The sequence below is a fragment of the Fukomys damarensis genome, unplaced genomic scaffold (genome assembly GCF_012274545.1).
Source record: "Fukomys damarensis isolate Sample0158 unplaced genomic scaffold, DMR_v1.0_HiC HiC_scaffold_39, whole genome shotgun sequence".
Taxonomy (NCBI): domain Eukaryota; kingdom Metazoa; phylum Chordata; class Mammalia; order Rodentia; family Bathyergidae; genus Fukomys; species Fukomys damarensis.
In genome coordinates this window covers 87,145,613-87,172,890 of record NW_022900951.1, presented here as the reverse complement: position 1 = coordinate 87,172,890, position 27,278 = coordinate 87,145,613, and the positions used below count along the sequence as shown (strand labels likewise).

Genomic DNA, 27,278 nt, shown 5'->3' with positions numbered 1-27,278 from the left:
ATATATATATGTTTTATCACAGAAGGAAGATTTTTATACTGACCAGAAACCTAAAAGCCTAAATCATGATATTACCTAAGAGGTTGTTTTTATTGTCATTCCACTGAGAATTTGCTTTTCAGAATTAATGGATTTGGGTTCCCTTGAAGGCATTCCAGCATTCCTGGGTTATTAAAGAGCTCTTATAAAATTGCCAAAATAACTGATTTGATTTGGTTACCAAAGACCTAATCCACAGTGTTTCCTTTCAGCTAGGTGTGAAACAGTTTAGCTTTATGTGTTTTTAAGAGGGAAAGTAATAATGGTTTTGCCCAGAGAGGTTTTGCAAGTGGTTTTTTCAAGAGGAATCCCTCACACCAATGTTTTATGTTCCAGATAGTGTAAGGAAATGACCTTTTGAGTTATGCAGTGCACTCCTGTAAGAAGACAAGAAGTCCCGTGTTATATCTTTGTTGACCACAGTTGGGTTGTGAGCGAGCTAGCAAATACAGGTATTTTTGCCATAGTGTAATATGTATATTTCTGAAAACTCTCATATTCTGTAAACTTGCACAATGAAAAATAACAGGGATTAAGAAAAAACAAAATTGGAGAAAACCACTCAATACTTATGATTTTTATAACCAGAATGCTAACAAAACAGTTTTACTAATAAATACTCAATCTGGTTTCTCTTCAGATCATATCAGTCTTTTCTCTTTTACTAATAAAATACTAGCACAGTTGAAAAAGGTGTCTTACATTTGAAATAAATATTATAGCATTTCACTTTTTAAAATAATTGGCTTGAAGGAAGAATGTGAAAGAAAGGATTGATGTTGCTGTGCTATAGAGACAAGAGAAAAATGCACAAATATAAGGACTACTCAGATAATAAGCACTTAAAAGCCAGACCACGTGGCCAGATTGAGTCAAGAGAAAGAATGAAGTGTGGTTGGGAATAGGGTAGAGCACTGTATTTCTTCGTGGCTTGAAAATTTCGGTAGCGCTAGTGTACTTGGCAAATCAAACTATTATCAGTTGGTAATGTAGAATATTAATTTGCTGGGAAAAATCATGAATGAATAAAGGCAATTTCTGTTTTATTGCCAGTATTATTGCCTTATTTAACACACATATGCACAGCATTATATTGTATAATTGCCTATTGTAAAACAGCATATGATCGGGTAAGTTGTTTGGTCTTGGATAATTCAGAGAGAGGATTAAAACTCAGCTACTCTGAATATGGTTTTTTTTGTTTTGTTTTGTTTTGTTTTTTTGTCTTTCAGGACTGAACTTGTTCTTTTTGTCCTATTTTCTTCCCATTTTATACGTTTATATAAATAGAGGTCTAGGTCTAGTCCTACACTAATCAAAGAGAGTAGTCTTTTTTGTTCCCTCTACTGTTCTTAAGGGCATAAGTCCAAGGGTCAATTTATTTACTTTATTGTGGTAAAATACACACCTCACTTGAAATTATCATTTAAAAGTATACACTTCAAGGGCATTAAGAACATTTATGACATGTGCAACCATCATCACTAATTTACTTCCTGAAATTTTTTACAACCCCAAAAGGAAACTCTGTGCACGTTATATAATCACTTCTCATTGCCCTGCCTTCCCTAACTCCTTGTGACTGTGTATGTACTTTAAGTCTCTGTAGATTTACCTCTTCTGGGTTTCACATATGGAATCATACAGTGAATGGGCTTCTACTTCTGGCTTCTTTAACTGCATAATATTTGCAAAGCTCTTATCCATTGTGTAGCATAAGCTAATATTACATTGTTTTTATAGCTAAATAATATTCCATTATATGAGTATATTACTCCATTTATTGTTTCACCAGTTGATGGCATTTGGAAGGTTTCTAACTTTCAATACTGCTGTGAAAATGTAGGTACAAGTTATTCTATGGCATTGTCCAACTGTGGGTATATAACTATGAGTGTAATTTCTCAGTCATATAGCAGTTCTATGTTTAACTCATTGAAGAATTTCTCCAAAATTTTAAGGCTGCCCCATCTTTTGGTTCATCCCTTTCAATATTTGCTACCTGCTATCATCATGACTGCTGCTGATCTGCTACTATTGCTATCATACATGACTAGATTTTCCTTTCTTTTTTGTTTGTTTCTGAATTCTGTATTCACTTGCTTCTTGGAGTTTACTGAAAAGGTCAATTTTTTTATAATAACAGCTAATTAGCATTCCTTTTTCTATATTAAGGAGACTACTGAAACTATAATATGCAAGATGATCAGTTAGGCCCAATATCTTTACCTGCTTGTGTTCTTAAAAACAACAACAGCAAAAAAACCTCTTTAGCCAGATATATGCCTGTAATCTGAGATATACAGTAGGCTGAAGCAGGAAAATTGAAGGTTCAAGGCTGGTCTGAACAATTTAATGGAACTCTGTCTCAAAATAAAATGGAAAGGGCTGAGGATATAGCTCAGTGGTACAATACGTGCCTAGTTACGCAAGGCCCTGGGTTCAATCCCCAGGGCCCCCAACAAAACCCAAAAAAACACTTTTCTGGATCCAAAGCTATCCAAGGCCTAAGTATTCTGGAATGTTGGTCTCTAGATAGCAAAGGTGTTACTTAATTATCATTACTATATTGTTACTTCCATTGGTATTCTTACAGTATTACGGATTGTCTTGAGATGTTCACTATTGATCACTAGACCCTGCATAGCTATACTGACTTCTGTTTTAGACCCCTTCAACTGTTTCCCATGCTTTGTTTCCATTGTCTTCCTCAAACTCTTTGTCCTTGGAAGCTTTACAAAATATTAAGGGTTAAAACTTTCCCCAAGAATGTGGCGAGCAACCTCTATATGCCAGGTGACATGGCTGTAGTTTCTGGTAAATCTTTTAAGTTACTTTTTTTTTTTATTGAGTTTATTGGTACATTTAGGGATACAGTACAGTTACATTCATTGTTGGGATCATGTACCTTTACATGGCAAGCCTTGATTCTCATTTTTTCCCCTTACCTCTGCCCTCCCTTCACCCCCTCCTCCCCTCCCCATCTACAAACACTTTATTTTCATCTTTTCATTCTCTCACATTTTTTTCTTTTCCCTTTTTGTTCTTCCCCTACGTATCACACCTTCCCTACACCTTTAGCTCCTTTCCTCCCATTTCTAAATGTCAGTAATCTTATTAGAATCTTATGCATTGTTGCAGTTACTTTTTAAAAAATGTGATTTCCAAAACTATGCCAGAAGTCTCAAGTTGTGTGTTACAATAATCCTTTTAGAGAAAAATGTAGCCTTCTATCATGATAAAGCAGAACTTCTAATTTTTCTATTCTTACAGTAAACATTATCTGAAGCTGGCCCTTCCCAAAGGTCAGGAAAGTAACACTTCATTGAGGCCCCCATTTTTCCTGAAAAAAATATTCCATTTGTGTTCTATATTCAACATCTTCCATCGTTATAATTATTTTTCTGGGTTTAGATAGTGTTTCTCACATTTGGCTCCAAGGAATATAATTTTATGGGGTGGTAATAGATTTTACTAGGGAAAACATTTATATAGCCAAATAAATTTGAGAGTTTCTAAATTAGAGAAACTTAAAGAGTGTACTTTTGATGCAAGATTTCTCGGGGCCTTTCCTATATTAATACATAATATTAAGCTCTGAATCTATCAGACAAGTATAGGATGCAGTATTTTCCCAACTTGCTCAACCTTAAATCTAATTTTTATTGAATATTTTGCAGGATTAGTGTTTGTTAACATATATTTTAGGAATCGTTGAATTATATCCTTCAATTCTCAGAAGTTATTTATGTTTTGGTACATGTAATATCTCAGTTTAGAGAAATTCATTAGGGTAACAGGTCATTTTTGCATGAGATCCTAAACTAATGCTATTCAAACTTTAGTGTGTTTAAGGGTGACCTTGGAGGATTTGATAAAATGCTTAGTCCCAAGCTTCACCCTAAAAATTCTGATTCATAAGGGCTGCAGTGAGTGTCATACATTTAAAACAAGCACCACATTAATTATAATTTATTAGCATTGGGGAATGCACTGCTATAATAAGGCCCAAGGAAAACAGGAGGGAGATCAAGAGAACCCATAGAGCAGCCCTGGGTATGATCTTGTAATAGAAGGCCCTGTGAATCTGCCGAGGGCTGAGGGAAACACCACAATTTGTTTCTCTGATAATAGGGAGCATAGGCATCCTGGGAACATTTTGCCTGTGTGGCATTTCCCGGAACTAACTCTACAGTGATGTGTGCATCTGGCCTTCCTCCCCTGCTTTCCTAGAACTTCCACCTAAAGCCTTTACCTTCTGCTATCTTGCATGTTCAGAGCCCCTGGCTGTTAGGTCTAGAAAGTAGGACCCTCCATGGGGAGCTTCCCTTTCTACCCCCCCCATTGTTCATGACTTGTTGGCGAGAAATGAATGGCATTTCTCGGAATTAGCCCAGGAATTTCTGCTGATAAACAAATGAAACTCTCAAACGGGAAAGCATTCAACGTAGTTTGAAATAAAATCAGTTTATTCAGCGTAGTTTCCTTTCAACTTAGTTTGAAGTAAGAGTCACATCTAGGGTATTTTAAAGAAAAGATTAGGACAATGTCCTTTAGTGGGCTTTCAATCTAGGAGCAGCGCTAACAGGGCTGTATTTCTATCCAAGTAAGCAGAGGAGGTCATTATTACCTTGATTTCCTGTGACCTTTGATTCCAGAATGTTTCAGACATCAGGTCAGCTTTGTTTACCTGCATCCCCACTTCTGTGCCAAATTGTAGACATCTGAAATTGTCATTATTACAAATTCATCTTTTTCTTATGGGCTTTGATTCCTGATACACTCATTCATCTATCTTTTTTTTTCCTCATTCATCTATCTTTGAAAGTGATATCTCGACTCATAGTCATCATTTTTAACTTAATTTGAACACAGGATATAGAATGTACAGTTTAGCTGTATAGGAAGGAGGCAGATGTTTTGGGGAAAGATCCTAAAGCTATGAGCTAGGCTGGGTACCTAGATGCATTATGTGGGGCAGGGGGCTGAAAGAGAAACCTAGAGTCAGGCTGTTGCTTTTTTTTTATAGTGCTGTGGAGCAGAGTCTTCCCTAATATTAAGGATAAGTTCTTTTTTCATGGCAGAGAACATAGTGGTTTATAGAATGAATTGCCAGCTCTCAAATTGTTTTACTTTGGGAATATTAATTTAAAGCCAGTATGTTCTTGAAGTAACCAAATATCTCTGTTATCTGTTGCCTATAGTCAAAGGGTTTCACTTTCGGGTCTTGAATGCAAAATAACTATAACCTAAAATGTATGCCAGATTATTTGCAGCCACTAGGGAAAATTTATAAGACTGATTTTTGTATTTAGATTTTTACACTGTGAACTATTTGCCAAAAGTGATTTTAGAAACTGGCAGGCATATTGGCAGTTATTCAGATCTGTTCCAAAAATCTACCTTCTCACAGGACTTCATTTCTGGTGATCCAGATGATCTATTTTGTAAATGTCTTATTGTGTTTGTTGTTTCATACCTTTGCCACATGCGTGCTAAGACCCAGAGAATGGGTAGTAGTTCAGCAATATATGTTTGGCTACTTGAAAAGTGTTTTCTAGATTTGTGCTCCCAGAATTGGAGAGAAGCTGTGAAGTATACCTACTGCATCTTTTCAGAAATAGCTCTAAATCAAAGTAGCTTTCTTAACAGGGAGGGGGAAGGGGGGTTGTATTTTATTTTAATTGAAGAAAAGAAGAGATTTTTTTCCAAACATGGAGAAAAGTGTCCTTGAAAATTGTATTTTCTTTCCTTTAGCAATTCATACAGCTTTGATTTCTCCACATACATAAGATTGTGCCCTCAAAATCTAAGGCCAAGTCAAAGCCACATTCACCATTATATGTTTATGTGATACAATTATTTATTATTTTAATAGTGTAGAAATGAGTGTTGGGAAGAGGAGGTAAGGGAAATGTGGCAATCCTCTTTGCTTGCTTCATATCTTTGTATTTCTTCTTTCTTTCTCCCTTGTTATTTTTAAAGCTTTATTATTTTATCACAGTAAAATATACATACAATAAAACTAGCCTTGTAAGCCATTTTCAAATGTACAGCTTAGTGGTATCAAGTACCTTCCCTCACAGTACTGTAAAAGCATCTCCACCATCCCTTCAGAACATTTTTATCTCCTCAAATGCCCATTAAACACAAACTTCCCATTCCCCCTTCTCTCAGGTTCTGACAACACCATTTGATTTTCTATTTCTAGGAATATGAATACTCTAGGTGCTTCACATAAGTTGAAATATGGTTTGGTATTTAATCTTCTGTGACTGACTTATTTCACAAGGTTCACGCATGGTGATATGTCTCTTTTTAAATGGGGAAGAGAGATGAGAAGCGGTTGATGGTAGAAGCATGAAAGTGACATCAGGAGAAAAATCAAAAGGTCTTGGGAGAATCTAGCAACTCTTGGTTTTCAAAGCACATGATTCATAGAATGAGAAAGCCTCCAGAACCCACATTGTCTCTCATAATGACAGGCAAGACAAGGAATAACTAGCATTAATGATTTATTAAATGCTGGGCTTTGAATGACAGACACATTCCTTATAAATGTTTCCCAGGGCACTTCAGAGAACATCATCTCTTAGAAGATTACCAACAGCTTTTGTTATTTTATTTTGGAGAACTCTATAGTGATAGAAATGTATCACCGTTTTTCTTTATCAGCAGAAGTACATTTCCAAGAGGGCCTCCTCTGTGATTGCTTTGTGAAGAAAATCATGTCTGGAGCCATTCAATGTGATTTTATTAGAGAAAAATCATTAAAGCATTAGAGAATCAAACCTATGAGGCAATGTTGAAGGAAAAGTGTAATTACTGAACCTGTTGAAAGAAAAACTGAAGAGACTTCAACAAGCTTCAGAAAGATAAATGACTTTTTTCTTCTGTCTCCAAGAGGGGAGAATGGGCAGAAATGAGCTTCAGCATAAGAAAATTAGTCTGAAGGAGGTACCTTTAGGCAGGGATAAGAGTAATAGTCATTTAAAGTCAGTATCTTACAGTTCAAGCTTAATTATAAGTAAAAGCAAGCTGCAAAATGCACAAACATGCAACATAAGATTCAAAACAGGCAAAATTAAATTATATTATTTAGGAATCTGCATAAAAGTTAAAAAACTGCACTGACAAGCAAGGAAATGTTTACTTACCACAGGAATAACATGTTCTTGACCTCCAGTGGGGAGAGAGGATGCTAGCAACACACCTCTGCATCTACATGGTGGTCACATAGATGCTTGCTTTATAATCGTTTCAATAGTACATTTATGTTTCAGTATGTGTATTCTCCAGTACATGTTTGTTTTGTTGTGTTTTATTTTTGGTACTGGGGATAGAATTCTGGATCTTGTGCTTGTGAAACAGACGGCCGCACCACTGAGCTAAATCCTCGGCCCACTGTACATGTTTTTCCATGACATTAAATTTTCATTTGTTTGAAGTGGTTTTGATTGAAGGCAGAGGTTATCAGAAGACCTTGAAAGATGGCAACCAAACATAGGTCTCTGTATATGCATTTGGCTGTGTGGGGCTATTGCATTTGTCTAATTATTTGGGTCATTTTGGTCTTCCTGGTGTTTGAGTGAGTCTGTATTTGCTTATATATTTTTGTATCAAGCAGAGAAATACCAACATCTACAGAAGGTTCTTCTCTCTGTCCTCTAGGTAGGTCCTTGGAGTTAGTAAGAAGGCATTTGGAAAATTTGGGACTTTGATCTCCAAGCTACAGTGTACAATGTCTGTTGACGACAGGATGAAGTTATTAAGTTATTGGTCTAAGTTCCTGGCTTAGATCACACTGATCGTAGATCCTTTCTGGCTACAAGCTATTACAGCTGATTAGGACCTATGTTTGTTACTACGGGTTATGCATTCCCTCTCCAAGTGGGTATTGGATTGTGCTATTGTGGGATGAAAATGACATGGGGCCAGGTGAAGGCTAGTCCTGCTTTCCCACTAGTTTACTGCAGGATATTCACAGAGTGGATTAGCCTCTTAATGCCTGTTTTCTCAGTTTGTAGAATGAGTGATATGCTTAACTTTTCCTAAGGTTTTCATTGACAGTGAACAGAAAGATTGACGTGGAAAGTTGCTTTGAAAAGTAAGTTAAGTACACAGAAGTAAGACAGTGTTCAGTAATGGAAAGAAGAAATCTAAATCAGGGGTCCCCAGATTGCATTTATGCATATCTGCACTGTGGGCAAAGCTGGAACATTATTATTTTGGTACTTGTTCCCACAGGTCCCAACGATAGCAACTGTGTAACCAGACACCAACTCTGTGTCTCTGGCTCCAGCCAAATGATGCAGAGAGACTAAAGCAAATAAGTGACAAGTTTATTGACTATTTGGCAAAAGGCATAAAATCGGTGGCATCGCCTTTGCCTTGCCTTTTCATCTTCTTTTGATTAGATTCCTAGGGGTGTGTTTAGTGAGTATGCTACACAAAAGGCTGACCTTCTCAAAGCCAAGCAAGCCCTTAGCAGAAGCATGGGATGATGCTGAGAATGCATTTACACACAAGGTAAAAATCTCTTCCCTGCCTTGAAAATTGAAGGGAATTTTGTTTGGTTTAGTCTGACCCCTCACCGCTCCTCAATCATGAAAACAGTGAGCAGAGGTCTCTGTTTGGTATTGTGGTGTGCTGATTAGGCTGCCAAAACACCTATCTGCTGGCCAGAACTGTTTCCGTCACTCCTTTCTTGCAAATTCATGTTTTGATTGGAGCCTGTCATCCATCACATCTTGTAGGATCACAGCATGGCACTATTTCACGGAGCTTCTCAGACCAAGATTAGAGAAAATAGCTATTGCTATAATGCTACTTCCAAACCAAGGAACCCCTTCCCTTCTCCAGAGTTTTAGAACTGTTTTGGTTGTCACAGTGATGTGATAGGGAATGTCATTGTTATTTAGTGGGCAGAAATATGGATGCTGAATATTCCACAATGAGTGGGAATACAATTCAGTGAAGAAGTGTCCCCCACAAAATTCCAGTGATGACTCTGCTGAGAAAGGCAAATATTTACAGAGTACAGGCTTTGGAGCAGGTCCTAATTATGCTCAGAGCCCCTATCTCAAGGAGCTCACAGTCTAGTGGGGCCAACAGGCATACTTTTTTTAAAAGTAAAAGGTGATGAATACTCCAGGAGTGGTGTGGACGAGGCCTGTACAGGTAGAGGGAGGAGAAAAGTGGCAATCTGTAAGAGCCAGGAGTTAGACAAAGCCTGAGAGAGGAGTCAGCATGTAAGCTGGGTTTTGACAGATGAATGGAACTTTGCCAGATGAAGGAGGAAAAGGAAGGGAGGGCACATGCAAAAGCATGTGTGTAACCTGTGACTGTTTGTGTGTGAGAGGAAGAAGGCTGGAAAGGGCAGGGTGATGGAGACCTTATGGTTAGTTATTTTGTAGATCCAGCCCATTGCAAAAATAGGAAGTAGGTGAAGTTTGTGTTTATTGTTCTCAGACATCTTCTTGCACTTACTTACCTGTCTTGCAGTCTCTTCCACCCTTCCCTCTCTAGCCAGTCACCTGTCACAGAGTCACTAAAACCTAGTGGGAATGAGTCTGTGTCTCTCCTTCCTAAGATTTTTGCTGTTTATCAGCAGAAGGAGCAATGGTGAACTATAAGAATTCACTAAAGGTAGAATTCCAGATGTCAGTGGTAAAGACTGAGGGGATCTTGAAAAACTGAGCACTAACATGGGACAAAGAGGCTTCATTCATTTCACATACACTTGATGAGGATATGAGTGGACATGAACATGTGCATGAAGGTGTGTGTGCGGGTAAAATGGGATCCTAATAGTTCCTACCTCAAAGGACTGTTGTGAGAGTTAACTGAAATAAGGTATGTAAAGGCTTAGGACAATGCCTGGTCCATTGTATGCCCTCCATAAATTTTAGCTATTGTAATTGTTTCAGGGTTCAGGGCCAGAATCCATTTGGAACAGTGCGGATATGCTGGCCAGAATATAAATGAAGTTTTTATGCTAAAACTTGGTGGCTGGGTCTGGCTAGTTTCAAATATGTGCTTCGGCCCACATCCTAACACTGGGACAATTTAATTTTTCAGCATGTTGGCTTATCAGAATGTAGACATTCCATTTGAAGCCACAACATTACTTTGTGTACATTTGGGTACTTTGCCTCCACTTTGGAACATGTGGCAGGTGAACATCTGTTTAACAAAAAGGGTCTGCCTTGAGATACCGGTCAACAAGTCTGTCTTCTTATATGGGAACACAAAATTTAAAAAAAAAAAAACACAGCATTCAGGCGAGAGTGAGAGAGATGCATTACAAAGAAATTAACCTCAGAGGGGCTGCATTAAGGAACAAAAGTCTTAACTGGAGAAGGAAGGAGCAAGAGGAGAGGGAGAAAAAAACTGGAAAGGACAGGATACATAGGATCATCCAGCTGCCCCCAAACTGAACTTACAATGTTTTCTGTGTTCTCTTTGGAAGAGGAGTTGACTTGTCCAGCATTCAATGGAAACTTGTTGATTGACACTGAACTGGGCACAAGTTCAGTGTGAGTGTGCCTTTAGCTATTTATTTGATTTTTAAAAACTGCATCCTTTGCAGTAAGACTGTTTAGCTTCTACTGGCGCCCTGGGGCAGTAAGTTTAGATTGTTAAAATAGCAGCCATTAACACTCTCTCTGTTATGACACCATCCTCCCTGCCCCCCTTTAGAGGAATTGGGCATGAAGTCGTTTGAAAAAAATTACATTCTCCTCTACCCACCAAAAGCAAGAGACTCCTTTTCCAAATCAGAGGCTCATCTGACCCCAAAAACCTCCAGCTCTGCTCATCCATGCCCTACCAACTTGAGTAGCATACATGTGACTCTCGTGGACAGATTTGAATACATGCACTCTTACACTCTTACACACACCCATCCCACAAGCTAGAGGGACCCTGGGGAGCCCTTGTGCTTGTCTTGCTCTTCTTTTGTTTTGGTTTCCTTTATTTGCTTTGTTTTCATTTGAAATCAATCTTCAGGATGACATTGGATATTTTTTTCCATGTTATTAATAGTGCTGCTGAGAGAGCATATAAGGACTTTCTCCTCATTCCTGGCCATACTTGCTTCCCCAGACTAATAAGTATAAGGCTGACTTTCATTGATCAGTTCATCTGGTCTTTATGGGACTTTGCCTGCAATATCTCTTGAGCAAATAGCCAAGGGAGTTCTAAAAGATGCATGAATTCCTGGATTATCTAGATTATTCATAGATCTGCTTAAAAGGGAATTTTTCATGACATAGGTGGATGGCATATGGCTTTCTCCAAGGCCCTGGGAAAAGATCAAAGGAACAGAGACAAAGGGACAGTGTGGAGCTGCTCAGCTTCCTGAACAGGGCAGGACTCATGACCAGAAGCAGAGTTCACCACCATCTCAGAGGCCAGGCATTGTTCATAGCTCAATAGCCTCCATGAGACCAGGTTTAGGTGGCTCATAGTGGGAAGTCCTTTGTTCTCTACACATCTTTGGTACGTGCTGTCTTTACCACACTGTCCAACAGAACTTTGTGCAATAATGAAAACAGACCTTATATGTACTATTATGGTACCCCCTAGTGCTACGACTGTTGCACATTCAGCATGTGACTGTTGTGACACAGGATAAGTGCATTTTAAACTGTATTTAATATTAAATAGTTTAAGTGTAAATGGACACATGTGAGTAGTGGTCACTGGAATGTAAGGCACAGCTCTGTCCAATTCATTGGATACTTTTGTACTTCATTTTATTTCATGCTGAATTCAAATTTGTACCTTCTATCCATTTGTTCAGTGTTTTTCAAATTGATCGTAAACTTCTTGTAGACAAGGATCATATATTCTATAGCAACCGAAAATTATACTTTAAAGAGAAATTTTGTCTAGTTCCTAATCCTCACATTTGAAAAATCACTTATCTGAAGCCACAGTGCTCAGTAACATTAGATGACCCTGCACCTTGGTCACTCTGCTCCTAAGTTGTACTTCGACTACATCTCCCTTGAAAACAAGATTTAAAGGAGTTAAATACTCTCCTCCTATTCACTATCTTTACTGCTTAAAACTAAGATTCACCCCTGACATTTGGAAACAATTTGGAGCCCAAGTCTATATTTATCTCATGTGCCAATGCACAAAGTAGGCTCGGAACAAATGTTTATGAAGTGAATTAATTTTCTAAGGCTATCCTGTTGCCCATTATCTTTTATGTTGTGTTGTTCAAGAAACCCCATTTCTGCCTCAGTTCTTTTGAGTTAGTCAGTACTCAGGCTGTTTCAGCCCAGGGAGATGTGGCCTCTGTGAATGTGACTATGGCCCATGTAAGTGGTCAAACCCAAGCTGGAGAATTCTGGGAAGCTGCCCAACAAGCTAGTGAAAAGCTATGTAGCACTTCAGTTCTGGGTTCCTCTGTGTTATGAATTATCTAGAATTTATGGGAACCAGGGACAACACATAACCCCTTCCCTTTTCTACCTTTCCACAGTAACTTAAACCTAACAATGTTACAGGTAGGGCTTGGTGGGCAAAGCCGCCTGGTCACCTTAGAAAATGAGAAAAACTCCTAGTCCAAACTTAATGTCTTAATCAGCTGCTAAAAAAGGAAGATTATTTATTTCATAGATCCAAGTAAAATACTTTCATTTTCTTTCTCCTCTCCTTTTACCACTCCAGCCCTTTGCCCTCACCTCATGGCCAACCAACAATAACTCAGCAACAGCTAAATTGACGCAGAATCTGTTAACAGCCACCAAAAGTTGAATTTCAGCCAGGCAGCTGGCTCCTCTAGGGGGCCCTGCCAAGAGCCAGGCTGAAGCAAGGAGGCAAACAGCTTGTATCCCATCCGCAGTGGAATGGCCAGTTCATTTGCTGGTACCACCTAATGAAGGAGTGATCTGGAACAGAGATAGAAAGCTTCCAGGGACCCACCCAGCGCTAAAATGTCTAGCCCAAGTATAGTTACTGGATGCCAAGGACACTGGAGAAAGTCTTTGGAGCATATAGAACACCAAGCCAATAGAGTGTCTGCTAAGCCAGTCCAGGATTCCTAGCATTCCAGCCACGCCATATGAACCCCCACCCCTGGAGGGCAGCCAGTAGCCACAGCAAAGGTCAAGTCCAGCAGGCCAAGACCCTCATCAGACCCTCCAAGAGTCTGCTTCCTTACTTAGGGCCTGCCTGCTTGCCCTGTGCTAAGTTCAGGGAGGTAGACAAAGCATACCAATTCATTAGCCTAAGAATCTGACTTGCCATGGACTCTGGGCAGTGAATCATTTTGAGCAAGCACTTAAGCAATTTTCCACTGAGTCATTCTGAGGGCTGTCAGGTTCACTAATCCTGACATACATGGTGTATATCTTTTTTTTTTTCAGAATCTGTCCCATCCTGATACCAGAGAATTGGGGTATAAACAATAGAAGTTTAACGATGTGCTTGATAGAAGTCATTTGTATTAGAGCTTCTTTTGCTTCCCTATCTCCAAAGAGGCCTGCAAAAACAAATCACAGGTCCAATTTTGCTCACAAACTCTGTTCTAGACATAGTGTAACATAACATAATTTAACACAGTAACTGCTGGAGTGCCTGTGGTTATCACTTTGGGGAACAGACCCCTGTTATTCTCTTTTCTTTTTCAAAGGAGATATAGAAATTTTACTCTGTGTCCCTCTCAGCTTGACACATCCTTCTTTTCAGGGACCTCGGGTGACAGAGCTTTGCCATCTAGAATTAGTTCCAGTGGTATGGAAAGGGAACACAGTAGGCAGTACCTTGGCTTTTAAATCTTTTACCTAGAAGAACACCGATTACTTCTGCTCTTATCATTGGTAAGAACACATTAGATAGTCATGACTTGACTTCTAGGAGACAGGAAGATGTAGTGTTACCATGTCCCTGGTCAGGGACAACTGGAATATTGATGAATAGCCGTAGTGACAAACAAAATCCAAGAACCCCTCTCCAGATTTCTTCTTCATGTCCTTCCTTTCCTAGCCTTTTGATTATCTGGTCAGATTGTGTCTTTTGCCTAACACTGCCTGGCTTTCCTTTGCTGTGCTTGTCATTGACATTGACACATGGAAACATAGTTTAGGGACTAAACCTTTGGGACACTAATCATTCCTTGAAATGCTGTGTCGACCTACCATAAATATGAAGTCAGGCCTCTGAGCCAGGTCCTACATGCCATTGGATCCAAGGATTGATTGCCATTGGGCAGCAAGCCTGAGAACAATTGGACCTCCCATGTTTCTGGTTTTGATTTCACTTTGATTTACTTTTAATGGGAATTTGAATCAGAGAGTGAATTCTAGGCACATTGACTCTAGTGAGTTATTGCCATTACTGCTGTTCAGAGTAATTGTCAAGGTGGAAGAATGATATTAAAAAGTGAAAGGTAGAAAGTGCAGGAGTCATTCAGGGAGCCAGGCTTCTTTCACTTCAGCAGTGTTACTTTTCTCTAGGGCCCCAGAGTCCTCCACTGAATCTTCCACATGTCTGGGGAAATCAAAGAGTTAAGGGAGAGTTGTGCAGGAGTTTTTCCAGATCAGGCTTTGAAGGCATGTACATATCATTGACTGAACTCATTTACATAGCTCCATCTAACTGCAAGAGAGGCTGTGAAATGGAGCTGATTTTCAAAATGGGTTGATAGGGCCGGGAATTTAGCTCAGTGGTTCTGTAGCCTACCTTGCAAGCAGTTTGATACCCAGTTCAAAAAAAATGGGTTTGATGATCACACAACACTGTATACTACTGCATTATGTGTTAAGCAAGGGTGATTCTTTGTAGGAAGGGTTCAAACTAGCTCAGTCTTAGCCCAGAGTCTTCACCCTCTCAAATGAAATGTTGAAATGTTGCCACTTCTGGAGCATTGTAAGACTTGGTGAAAGAAGAGACTAGTACCAATAAAACTTAAAAAAGAGACTAGTCTTTCCTTTAGAGGCCTTGTTTTATAGAGATATGATAAGTGCAATTCCCTAAATCTCACAGTTTAGTTTGTACTTCACTTGGCCTCTTAACCTAAGGCCACTTATGTTCTCACTAACTGGGAGGGATGTGAATCCTAGTATTCATTAAAGTAATGATCGGTGATCCTGGGAAGTTCATTCTGAATCTCAAACCATTTATGAACCACTCTTAGAAAGTTAAAGAAGCCATTAAAATGGGAATTGTATAACTAATATTTCCAGTTTTGCTGTGGACACCAAGGCAGTCAGAGGGCTTTGACAATTATATATAACAATTACATTAACCCTATTGGTTGGCACTTCTTTTTTCCTCCTTTGGTATTACTGGGGATTGCACTCAGAGCCTTCACCCTGAGCTACATTCTGATTCCCTTTTTATATTTTTATTTTGATACAGGCTCTTGCTAAGTCACTGGGTTGCCCACGCTGAGCTTGAATTTGTGGTCTTCCTGCCTCAGCCTCCCAGAGTGCTGGGATTACGGGCATGCACCATCATGCCTGGCTGGTATTTCTTTTAGGTATTTATTGGTTCAAGTTTTTTTTTCTATTTTTATTTTTAATCACTTCATAGGATGGTTGAAGAAATGAGAAAATGTATGTATTGTTTATTTTTGTTTTATTTAATTTTAGGCTTGAAGACTGGCACTTGTGAACATATTTGCGTGTCTAATATAACTTTTCAAGCAGTTAGTTTTACATGTTATAGCTTTGGAGAAGAATTCTAGGTCAAAGGAGAGTTCACAGATCAAAAAAGTGTATCACTCCTTCAGAAGCAACTAGAGCTTTGGTGTCTAATCTAAAGCTGTTAGAATGGAGAAAGTCCTTTCAGGCTATCTTTTCCTTCAGCTGTAGTTTTTATATTTGGAGATCAGATCGTTGGTAACTATTATTTCCTTCTAGTCCAGGCTTTCTAAACTACCTTAAGAGCAGATAATTGTTGCAAGGGTCAGTCTTATGTAACATATTTACCAGTTTCTCTTCCCTCTGCCCATTAGATGCCAGTAAGTTCCCCTCCCCCACAAGTGACAACCAAAAGTGTCTTAAACACTGCCAGATGTCTCCTGTGGAAAAAATTGCCCTTTGTTTAGAACTACTGCTTTATTCCTAAAGTGCTTTTATTTATTTTTTGGGGGGGTGGGTACTGGGGATCGAACTCAGGACTTTGCACTTACCTGACAGGCACTGCACCACTGCGCTACATCCCTTGCTCTGTTATTTTGAATATATACCTTCATTTTTCCATATTTCCCTATAATAAACTGTATTTTACTATTTCTCATAGATATGAGAGTTAGAGGCAAAGGTTATGAGTGCTGGGGAATTCAATCCTAATCTTCCTTGCATTTAGACCTCAATGAGGGCATACACTGAAGTGGTGTGAGACAACACATGTGATATGAAGAATTGGGAGTAAAAGACTTCCCAATGCTTACTATTCTTTGAGAAGCTGATTCTTTTCTAGGGAATTGTCGAAGGTTTAGAATAATATGAACACTAAAACCAGAAACCCTAAACCATCACTGTTTTTCTTAAACTTGAATAGTCACATGTATCACTGGGCATCTTATAGCAGTATGGATAATGATTCTGTGGTCCTGATGTAGAAATATGAGGTTCTGATTTTCTGTCTGACTCTTAGGTGACACTAATGTTAAAGGTCTCTGTAGCACACTTTCAAGTAGAGGGTTTGTGGTCTACAGACACCATTTTCAGGCTACATAAAGGGAACTGTACTGTTTCAAGATTATTCCATTGGCTTAGTAACTGGTAAGGTCACCTGTAATTGTTTAACATTCCTTCCTTCGATGGCCCAAGGTGATAGCCTCCTTCCTTCTCCCCAAATACTTATGAGTAAAATGAGGAAAGGTGTTCAAATTCTTCTTTGCAGTCAGCTCCCCTGTATTTTTTGGACCTTCTGTGTACCTGTGTGTGAGTGATTGTTTTCCTTTTCAGAGGAAACAATGGGAAGTACTTGGGAAGTGATAGAATAGACTATTTTGTAGGCGACTGTTTTATCCTAGCTATACTTTCAGATAATGCAGCCTTCATCTCTAGAGCCATATAATGTGACTCCACTTTTGGGATCAGTGACCTTGGTTCTACTTCTGGCTTTAGTTTCTTTGTCTGTATTGGAAGATAACAATAATACTTACCTCAGAGGTTGGTTGTAGGGAGAAAAGAGTTAATGAACTTGGAGTCTTGAGCACAGCCTCTGCTCACCATAAGCATGAGATTATAAATATTAATTGTTAATATTATTGATGTAATTATTGGAATGTGACCCTGAAGCCCTTTTCTGCCTCTGCATTATTTGCATATATTGCACTCCCATCAGTAACATCTCTCATTATGTGAACTGATTTTCAATTAAGAATAAAGTGATGTGTAGAATTTGAAGTGGTTCTACCAGAGACCCTTGGTCTGCTTGCTGTCCTTTTAACAATTAGTATTTTAAAGCAAGGATAGAAATTTATTTTGCTTTTCCAGCCTTGATAAATCCAAAGATAGTGGTATACCTTATGCATATGCTTAATCTCTGATTCCTACTATCACCTTTCTCTCTAATTTTACTCTTATGTGAAAAAGGCCATTGTAGGAGCATGTGGCTGGCAAAAGAAGAATCCTAGTTTCAAACCAGAATTTTTCATTCATGTTGACTTTTCATTACCCTTGACACCTCTATTTTCCAAGGAATAATCACAATCCATGGCTATCAGTGATGGAGTTCTTTTGATTCTCAGTTTCCACTTTCCTTTCCTTCCTTCCCTTTCCTTCCCTTCCCTTCCCTCCCCTTCCTTTCCTTTCCTTTTCCCTGTATGATATACTCTTAGCTAAATTATTCTCTATCTGGTAGGGATTTTGATTTTGTTTCCTAAGAGGAGAAACAGTGACATGTAGTAGTTACAATGGCAGATGACCCTCACTCCCTTGACCATGACAAAGAGGAAAACTGTTTTCCTAACAGTCTTACCTTGTGTTCCACCAGCCTAGAGTCCTGCCACCACTTTGCTTGCAGCCTCTGCCAGTAGCCTCTAGGGACCACTTTCTGACACCTGTTGTAACAGTTTCTCAAATATAACAAAGTGAGTGTTTGGGGATACATTTTCATAATTAATCCTCAAGTACCAAATGCCTCTTTTTTTCCTTTCCACTTATCTGCACATTTTAATTATTTTGACTTTTATTAGTACACTTTTGCAGTACATAATGGTTACGTTGACTGTAGGGAATTGGTAAATGTACATAACACATTTCAGTTCTAGTTTCCCCTTCCTTCCAAACCCTTTTATTTTTCCAGTGTTAGATTCATTTATTTATCTTATACTCTTAATATATAATGGAATAACAATGTGCTCTTTCAGTAACCTTTCCACATATCATGTCTCTAACTTCATTATCTGTCCCCTAGTCATTCCAGAACACTCTTTTAATAGTGTAAAATCCCGTCAAAACCCTCATCGTTTAAATCACTTCACTAGCTTCTTATCATATACAGGAAAAGCACAAACTCCTGGGCTTGACTTCTTTGTATCCTAGGTTCTTGATGTCACTGGACTATTCCTCTGAGTGCCAAACCGAGTGGCTCTAGTTATTAGCACTATATACTAATTCGCAGGGCTGTCAGGTTCTCTTGATTTGGCCAGGAAGAAACCAAGGAAGGAGGGAGGGAAGGAGGGAAGGAGGAAGGGATAGAGGAATGGAGGGAGGGTTAGAGGAATGGAGGGATACCAGATATGCTGCACAACCACCTCGGAGAAAGATGTGAGAAATGTTAGGTTTTAGCTGAAAGTTGAGTGATTTAGGGTGGAAGCAGAATCCTAAATTTGGTAGTTTGTAGTGTTCTTGAGACAGCAAATATCCAAATCTTCAAAATACCTAGTTGTATATTAGATGTTGTATAGCACAGCACTTCCCAAGAAGTGATCCTGGGATGTTCATTGTTGGAACCAAAGTGAAAAAAAAAATCCGAGTCGTTCAGTAAAGTCAGGCAAAGAATGTGTTCAGTTGTAACTCAACAGGTTTCTTTACTGTGGAACTTATGAGATCCTGTACCATGTTGAGAGAGACATTGTGATCTTAGAATATGGACTTTTTCTCAACTTTAATTGAACAGAATTTTGTTTTCACATAACATGTGGGCTAGTAGTGCTCTGCAGAGCAGACTCGGCAAATGCTGGGGTAAGCAATACAAAGGAATGCTTTACTGAACTGTGCCCTGTCCAATCCAGATGTCTGTCATTGTTTCTGTAAATGCTGCTTGAGGGTAGTGACTAATTTGCCCGTTTCAAAGGGTCATTGACCTTCAGAGAAACTCTAGTTCACAAAGGATTGCAACAAACCAACTAATAGAAGAGCTTATTCTTAATTTACTTAGGGAGAAGAGGAAAGCAATGAGTGACACATATTCCCACAAAACATATCATTAACAATTACCATCCATCATACAGGGCCAGGGATTTAGCTTAGTGGTACCATGCATGCCGGTCCTGAGTTCGATCCCTGGTACAAAAAAAAAAAAAAACAACTTTAAAAACAGTTACCACCACTCTGAATAGTAAGTTTAACATTTTTCTTGCAATTATAAGTTCATTTATTATACTTTTGGTAATGAGAAGTTTCAAAAACCAGTAGTATAGTAGCAAAACAACAATGCAAAACTGTCAGATACACTGTGGAAGGGATCTTTAGATGAAGATTTGAGATTGAGGCATTAGACTCTGAAAATGGATTAATATTATTTATTCCTCCATTATTGGACTGCATGTTCATGTGTTTCTCTAGCCCTCATGTTTGGTGGTTCTAAATAAGACTGAGAGACCTAAATTTGAATACTTGCTTTGGCATCAAATAACAGTGTCCTTTGTGTCCTGGGGCCTCATTTCCACATGTCAAAAGAGATGGCCATTTCTAGTTTCCTCTCAGAGACATCCATGGGAAATCCTAGGAGGTTTATGTAATGAGATTGGAATGGTCCATGTGCTGAATAATAGAGCTGGTGAGAAAGCTGTTTAGTAAAGTGGAAGAAATCTGGGCAGGGAAGAACATAAAAGTTCCCTCTAAAGATTGGATTATGAGAAACATCCACTAATAAGTGCTCCCAGCACTTATTACAGAAAGATGAAAGCAAGCATATGTAGCTCTAGAGCTTTAGACTGTGGACAAATCTGCCTGTAGAGATATGATACTGCTAAAGTACCACAGGCTCCAGCTTCATATTAAAATGAGCCAGGGCACCATGTATTCATTATGAAGCACTTGGGAAATCTGGTAGAACCTATTGACCCTTTTCACAGAAGACTACATGCATCCTTACAACACTCAGTATCCTGTGATCACTTAGAATGACTTTTGAAAGTCATGCTACTTCTTCATCTGTCTGAGCCTTAAAATCAAACCACTTTGTCCCTGGTTGTATATGTTTATATCTTAACAGAATAACAGTTTTTTAGTGCCCAGGCATATATATTTGTTGCTCAGTACAGTGCTCTGATCCAGTGCTAGAACCAGCAAAATACAAAAAAGTAAAAGATGCAGGTCCTGTCTCCTTCGCAATTATTGATCACTTAGAAGTCAATTCATCTGTTGTGGGATGGTAGATGATAGGGTACAGACAAACCCTGTAGAGTTGCTGCAAGAGATCAGGGTATGTTTGACAGAGCCTGGGGGGCTGAGTAGGATATGAGTAGGCAGAGTAGTTTGTGGGGACTGTTGGATCATGCATGAGTCAGGACAGAGTTGGCAAGTAGTGCAGAGAGGCAGGGACTGGACAGTAGGGGGTTCTTTAGCCAAATAACAAATTTTCAGGGGAGGCGTGTTTGAGATGTGCTGCCTGACTCTGGCTGGCCATACTGTGATGCTTCTCCATCTGTGCAGATTCAGCTCTTGAGTGCCTGCCTACAGGCAGATGATTTGCACTGTAAGGGTTGAGGTGCTATCTGAAAGGGAGCGAATCCTAAGCTGAGGGGCCTTTTTTGCGTTAGCAGAACCTGCATGAGATGTTTGGTAAGCTCTGGACCCTGGACTACCAGAACAGACACAATCATAAATCCATTTTTGTCTTCTAATGAAATACAATTGGTAAGCTAGAGAAAACCATAATCGATTGGCTGTGTTGTATATAGCTTCTTTATTCTCTAAGCCTGGTCAAAGGAGAATTGTGTTTGTTCTTACTACATCCCTATGAAGTAGAAGCAGGTGAAATAATTCTTCGTAACGAACATACACATACAAAAGTACAATGTGCTGTCAAAACCAAGGCCCAGAGATGCAAAGTAACAGCAGGCCCATCACACAGCAAGCTAGTAACACAACTTAGCCAAGAACATGTGTGCTTCCCCCAAAAATAAACCAACATTTATGCTCAGTCAGAAAACACTCTTTGCTTCACATAAATGTGGTCTTTTCTGGCACCAGCTCTTTCCTCAAGCCATACTTCCCAGCCATTTGCCTGAGAAAATGGCATATTCAGGCAGGGTCAGCTACTGACAGACAGCGGCTGAAACAGTAAGGGAAGTGGAATGAAAAATAGCGCACAGATGGGGGCCGGATGTAGAGGGGGAGAACTGGGATTAGACCAGGGTGTGAGCTTTCAGCACCCTCTTCCACACTCTTCTCTCCAGCTGGAGCAGCAGATAACTGTTTCCTTTCACTCGGCACCTTCTTGGTTGGGAGAGAGTGTTGTGTCTCTGTGTAGCTGCAGAGTGATCTGCTGAATCTGCTATAAGAATTTCCTGGCCTGAGATCCTGCTGGGGGTCGGGCTGAGGGTGGGAGTAAGGAGACCACTAGTCTTGTTGAAAGTGTGGGCCCACGCAGAGTCTCCTTGAAGATTTCAAGAAAGAAAATCTTGGTTCCATTTGTTCCCTTCTTTAGTTCAGCTATCTGGAAGACCCTATCTATCTCTTAAGGTGGATCCCCTATCGCTGCGGGGACTGGGTGAGATTGACCCTTTCTATCCCCCTTATGATTCTCCATTTCTTTTTAATGTACATTTCCTTTCTTTCTTCCCTGTCATCACAACTAAAAACACCTTTATTGTGTTTAGGCCTGCCCCATTCTGATACCCAATCATTGTGTTTGCATTGTATGATGTTTGTCAGCTTAGTATTTTGGGTACAGCTCTATTGAGATACAATTTGAGTAGTGTAAAATTTGCCCTTTTAAAATATATAGTCTAGTTTGTTCAAGTATATACAACTTTTTGAAACCAACACTATGGTCTTGTTCCAGAATATTTTCATCATTCCTCAAAAAAGTCACAAACCTACTAATAGTCCCTACTGTGTCCCTACCTCTAGCTCTTGGTGTCTTCTAGCCAATCTACTTTCTGTCTCTATAGATCTACCTTTTTGGATACTTCATGTAAATGAAATTTTACAATATATGATATTTCGTGACTGGCTTCTTAGCATAATGCTGTCAGGGTTCATTCATTATCACTAAGCCATTTTAAGAATATACCACATTTTGTTTATTGATTCATATGTTGATACACATTTGCATTGTTTCCACCTATTTAGTCTTTTGAATAATGCTACTATAAACAGTTTTATGCCAGTATCTGTTTGTGTTCCTACTTTGAATTGTTTTTAGTATATACCTATGAGTGTGGTATTTCTATGGTAACTCTATGTTTAACTATTTGAAGAATGGCCAGACTGTTTTCAAAAGCAGCTTCATCATTTCACATTTTTACATTCCCACCAACAGTGTATGAGGGATCCAATTTCTCCACATCTTTGCCAATACTTACTAACATTTTTACTTATTCTAGTCATCCTGGTGGGTATAAAGTGGCATCTCGTTATAGATTTTTTGTCCTCCCCCATGACTCTGCTCTGTACTAGGGGATTGATCAAGTTTTCTGTATTCATTATTGTAAATTTATTAATGCTATAGAAAAGATAGGGCCCTTCTGTAACTAATGCTTGAACCTGGAGGTGTGTCAGGCATTGTGACAGAGTAGAGAGACAGTTTAGGCACATGGCAAACTTGCTACCTTTGAAATAACCACATCAAGTTTAATCTGCTCTACTACTGACTGTTTGTTTTCCCGACCCCTAAATATAGCAAAGAAGAAATTATGAAGGATTCCTTGAAGAGATGAGACCAAAATGGGACATGAAGTTTGGGAGGCAGAAATGGACAGAAATGTTGAACTGGAAAATGTGAAATCCTCTCTAAAAAGCAGCTTGATTATTGACCCAATGCAAAGATGAAAGTCAAACCAATCAGCAGTTATTTGTTTAGCAATTCCAGAAAATATGCAGCAAGAAAGGAGATTGCAAATGATGTCTAAAATACTTTTGGAGAATTCAATTAAGAGCTCAAATTGTCCTTCTCCTTGTTTTTAGGACCACTAATAATCACAGAGTCGCTGATGCATTCACTTCCTTTCTATGAAGACACCTGTCTGAGCCCCCAGGAAACCAGAATTTAGTAAATTGCTCTGGTCAGAATACAAATACTGGTTCAAAGAAATCACACCTCTCCCCTCCTCACCACCTCTAAGGTGGAGGATGGGGAAGGTGGCAGAAGCTGAGAGCTGGGTGATCATATGATGTTCCAGCACACATGAATGTGATGGCTGAGAGTGAATCTTTAGCCACTCCTCAGGAACTGGAAGTTTTTAAGAAATTGTGCAGGGCAAAACAGAGCATGTCACTGTGTTGAGAATTTCTAACAGTTAGGGTACATAAAACTGACTAAATAGTATCACTGCTCCTTTGGGGTTTAGTAGAGCCTTATGCAGAGACAGAGTCTGCCAACTGTGGGAAGAAGATGATCACCATAAGGTCAAGGCAGTCCCACAACTCTTGCCTTACCAGCCAGCTTCTGTCTTCCAGAAACCACATCATTGGAGTTAGTAGCAATATACCAGTAATAGCATGTATTTGACATTAATAAGCATCCAGTATTATGCTGAACATATTATGTCTTATCTTGTTTGCACTTCACAACTGTGAGACAGGTAGTATTATAATCCTCATTTTATAGATGGGGCAGTTGAGGCTCAGAAATGTTCAGTGGCTTATCAGCTCATAATCGATAATTGATTAGCACTCGAGCTGGAATTAGAGCCCAAGTGAGACATGTTGAAGTAAGGCCGTTTCTTTCACTAGAACAGATCTTGGCAATGGCATTTTCAGCAAGATTCCTCACATGAGTCCTAAATTCTGGAAAGCTTTACACTCTTTCCACTGTGCACTACAGCCTTGTTATGGATAAAATATCAAAGGCCCAAATCATTTATAATTATCTAGGAAAACACATTTTCTTTCATTGGTAACCCAGTATGATTTAATTAATGGGATTAGTGATAAAGCAAATTCCTAGGACCTCATTGTGATGTGCCACAGAAGACTTAAGTTCTGTGGAGGAAGAGAGTTTGAGAAAAATGTGGAAATCCTAGGACTTTGCCCTAGAAAAGTATATCTAGTTTAGTCATCATGTCAAGAGGCACCAGACAAAACAAGAAAATACTGTGGTTTGAGTTCTGAAAGGAAGAAGCTGATGGGACCTATTTGAGGCAGTACATTGATCTCATTGAACATCCTAAGCAAAAACTCTTCTGAATTTATATGGCCTCAGAGCATGAACATTGCCCCTTTTGTGAAGGGAAAATACAACCCCTGCACTGTTTGGGATGCATTAATTCTCTTAGATGTGGTGCACTCATACTGCATGCTCTGATTTAGGTTGACCAAAATCCTGTGTGCTGCCTGTCCCTGTCCCCACCAAACTATTATTCTGTTGGAAGTAGAGCCAAAGAAGATTTACTATCTGTACCTTGATTTGTCAGCTTTCCTTCTTTCTTGGGCCAAAGACTAAAAGCAAGTCCATATTTACACGGTAACTTTGAAAGTATTTAAGAAATTAATGTATCAGCCCCTACTTTCCTCAGAAATGCTGAATAATGTTAGCAGGAGAGAATTCCATCACTGAGATAAGACTGAGAAAACAGAGTTAGAACTAGGGTTTGCCCACCTCTTGGAAATAGAGCTGATCTTCTGAAATCCTCTTTGAAGGATTTTGTATGCTTGAAAGGGACCCAAAGTGGTCATCTAGTCTAGATCATCGCTTTCAATTTTTTTTAACATAGTCTTCATTTGTAATATTTTAATAAGAAATTTATATCACCCAAGAATATTGTTGCATATGTAATTACATGTATATATGGTTATATATCTAAGTACATAAAAGTATGCAATAAAATATCTAATGCACTCTATCCCACTATTTCGCAATTCTTTTATTCCCTATGCAACACATAGTTTCCCCCATAACTTTTAGCAAATTCTTATGTAATTCCTTAAGTGAAAATGAAAAAGAGGTTACTTTCTGTCCAGGTTTTTCTTTTTTAAAATATGAGCAAATATGAATATATGCTTTTTTCAATTATTTTTTGTTTTTATTTTCATTAATACAAGTTTGCAGTATATAATGGTCACATTCATTGTGGGAAGTTGGTATGTATACATAACACACCTTAATTCTTTTTGCATTCATGTGGCCTCCCGTACCTCACCTTTCCCTCCCTCTCTTGGTTCTTTTACCATTTGCAAATATCTATACTTCTGTTTCTTACTATATAACTTTTATTTTGCTCTTTAATTAATTTATAATTTGGGTTTCTCATGCAGCATTTACACTTGTGTTTCTGATATATTTCACGTAAGAGTATGAACTCAAATTTCCTTCATTTACCTAGAAATGTCTCAAGTTTATCTTTCCTTGTGGCAGAGTAGTACTTCATTGCATAAAAGAACCGCATCTCTTTTATCCATTCATCTGTTGATGGGTCAAAATTTAGCTATTATAAATTGAGCTACTATAAACATGGGTGTGGATATATTGCTGTGATATTATGCTCTTAAATGTTTTGGAAAGATGCCAAGAAAGGGAATAGCTTGGTCAAATGGAACTGCTACTTTTAGTTTTTTGAGGAATCTCCATACTGATTTCCACCGTGGTTGCAGAAGTCTACACTCCCACCAACAGTGGAGAAAGGATCCTTTTTCTCCACAGTCCACCAACATTTATTATTGGTTGATTGCTTTATGATAGCCATTCTTTCTGGAGGGAAATGGGATCTTAGCATTGTTTTAATTTGCACCTCTCACATGACCAGTGACGTTGAACATTTTTTTAAATTGAGTTTATTAGTACATTTAAGGTATACAGTACAGTTACATTCATTATTGGGATCTTGTACCTCTACATGACAGGTCTTGATTCTCATTTTTTCCCCTTGCCCCTGCCCTCCTTTCACTCCCTCCTCCCCTCCCCATTTACAAACATTCTATTTCCATCTTTTCGTTTTCTCACATTCTTTTCTTTTCCCTTATTACCCTTCCCCTAACCATCCCACCTTCCCTACAACTTTAGTCCTTTTCTTCCCATTTCACAATGTCAGATATCTGATTAGGATCTTATGTACTATGACAGTTTATTCACACCAGAGAAACTATTCAGTATTTACACATGTTTGACTTATTTATTTCAATTAGGAGTATATACTCAATATGTGTCCATTTTCCTATGAATGAATCCAATTTCTCATTCTTTATGGCTGAGTAATATTCCATTTTATAGAAAAACCACATTTTCTTTATCAAGTTTCCAACTGATGGGCAAATAGGCTGTTTCCAAGTTTTAGCTATTTATTACAAACTGTGCTATTACAAATATAGGTGCACATATATCACTTTGATATGATTCTTTTAATTCTTTTGGAAAGATACCCAGCAGAGGGATGGCTGGGTCAAATGGAACCTCGAGTCCCAGCTCTTTGAGGTATCTCCATATTGATTTTCATAGTGGTTGCGCCAGTGTGCACTCCCACCAACAAAGGAGAAGGGTTCCTTTCTCCTCACAACCCCGCCCACATTTGTTATTGTGTGATTTCTTGATAGCAGCCATTCTTTGTGGGGTGAGATGGAATTGCAGTATTGTTTTCATCTGCGTCTCTCAAATGACCAATGATGTGGAACATTTTTTCATATGCTTGCTGCTTTTACTTCTTTGTGTGAGAAATGTCTGTTCATTTCAGATGCCCATTTTTGAATTGGGTCTTCATATTTGGTGGGGCTGATTGTTTTGAGTTATTTATATATTTTAGATAATAATCCTTTGTCTAAGGAGCAGCTGGCAAAAATTTTTTCCCACATTGTAGGCTGTCTCTTAGTTCTGTTGATGGTTTATTTTGCAGTGTAGAAGCTTTTTATTTTTTTTTATTTTATTTATTTTTTATTGAGTTTATT

General features: G+C 38.7%; 1 protein-coding gene across 6 annotated transcripts in view; it reads left to right on the top strand.

The window, feature by feature from the left end:
• Chrdl1 (chordin like 1) overlaps nt 1-27,278 on the top strand; it is a 140,824-nt gene that overhangs the window by 35,342 nt on the left and 78,204 nt on the right. The window lies entirely within an intron of this gene.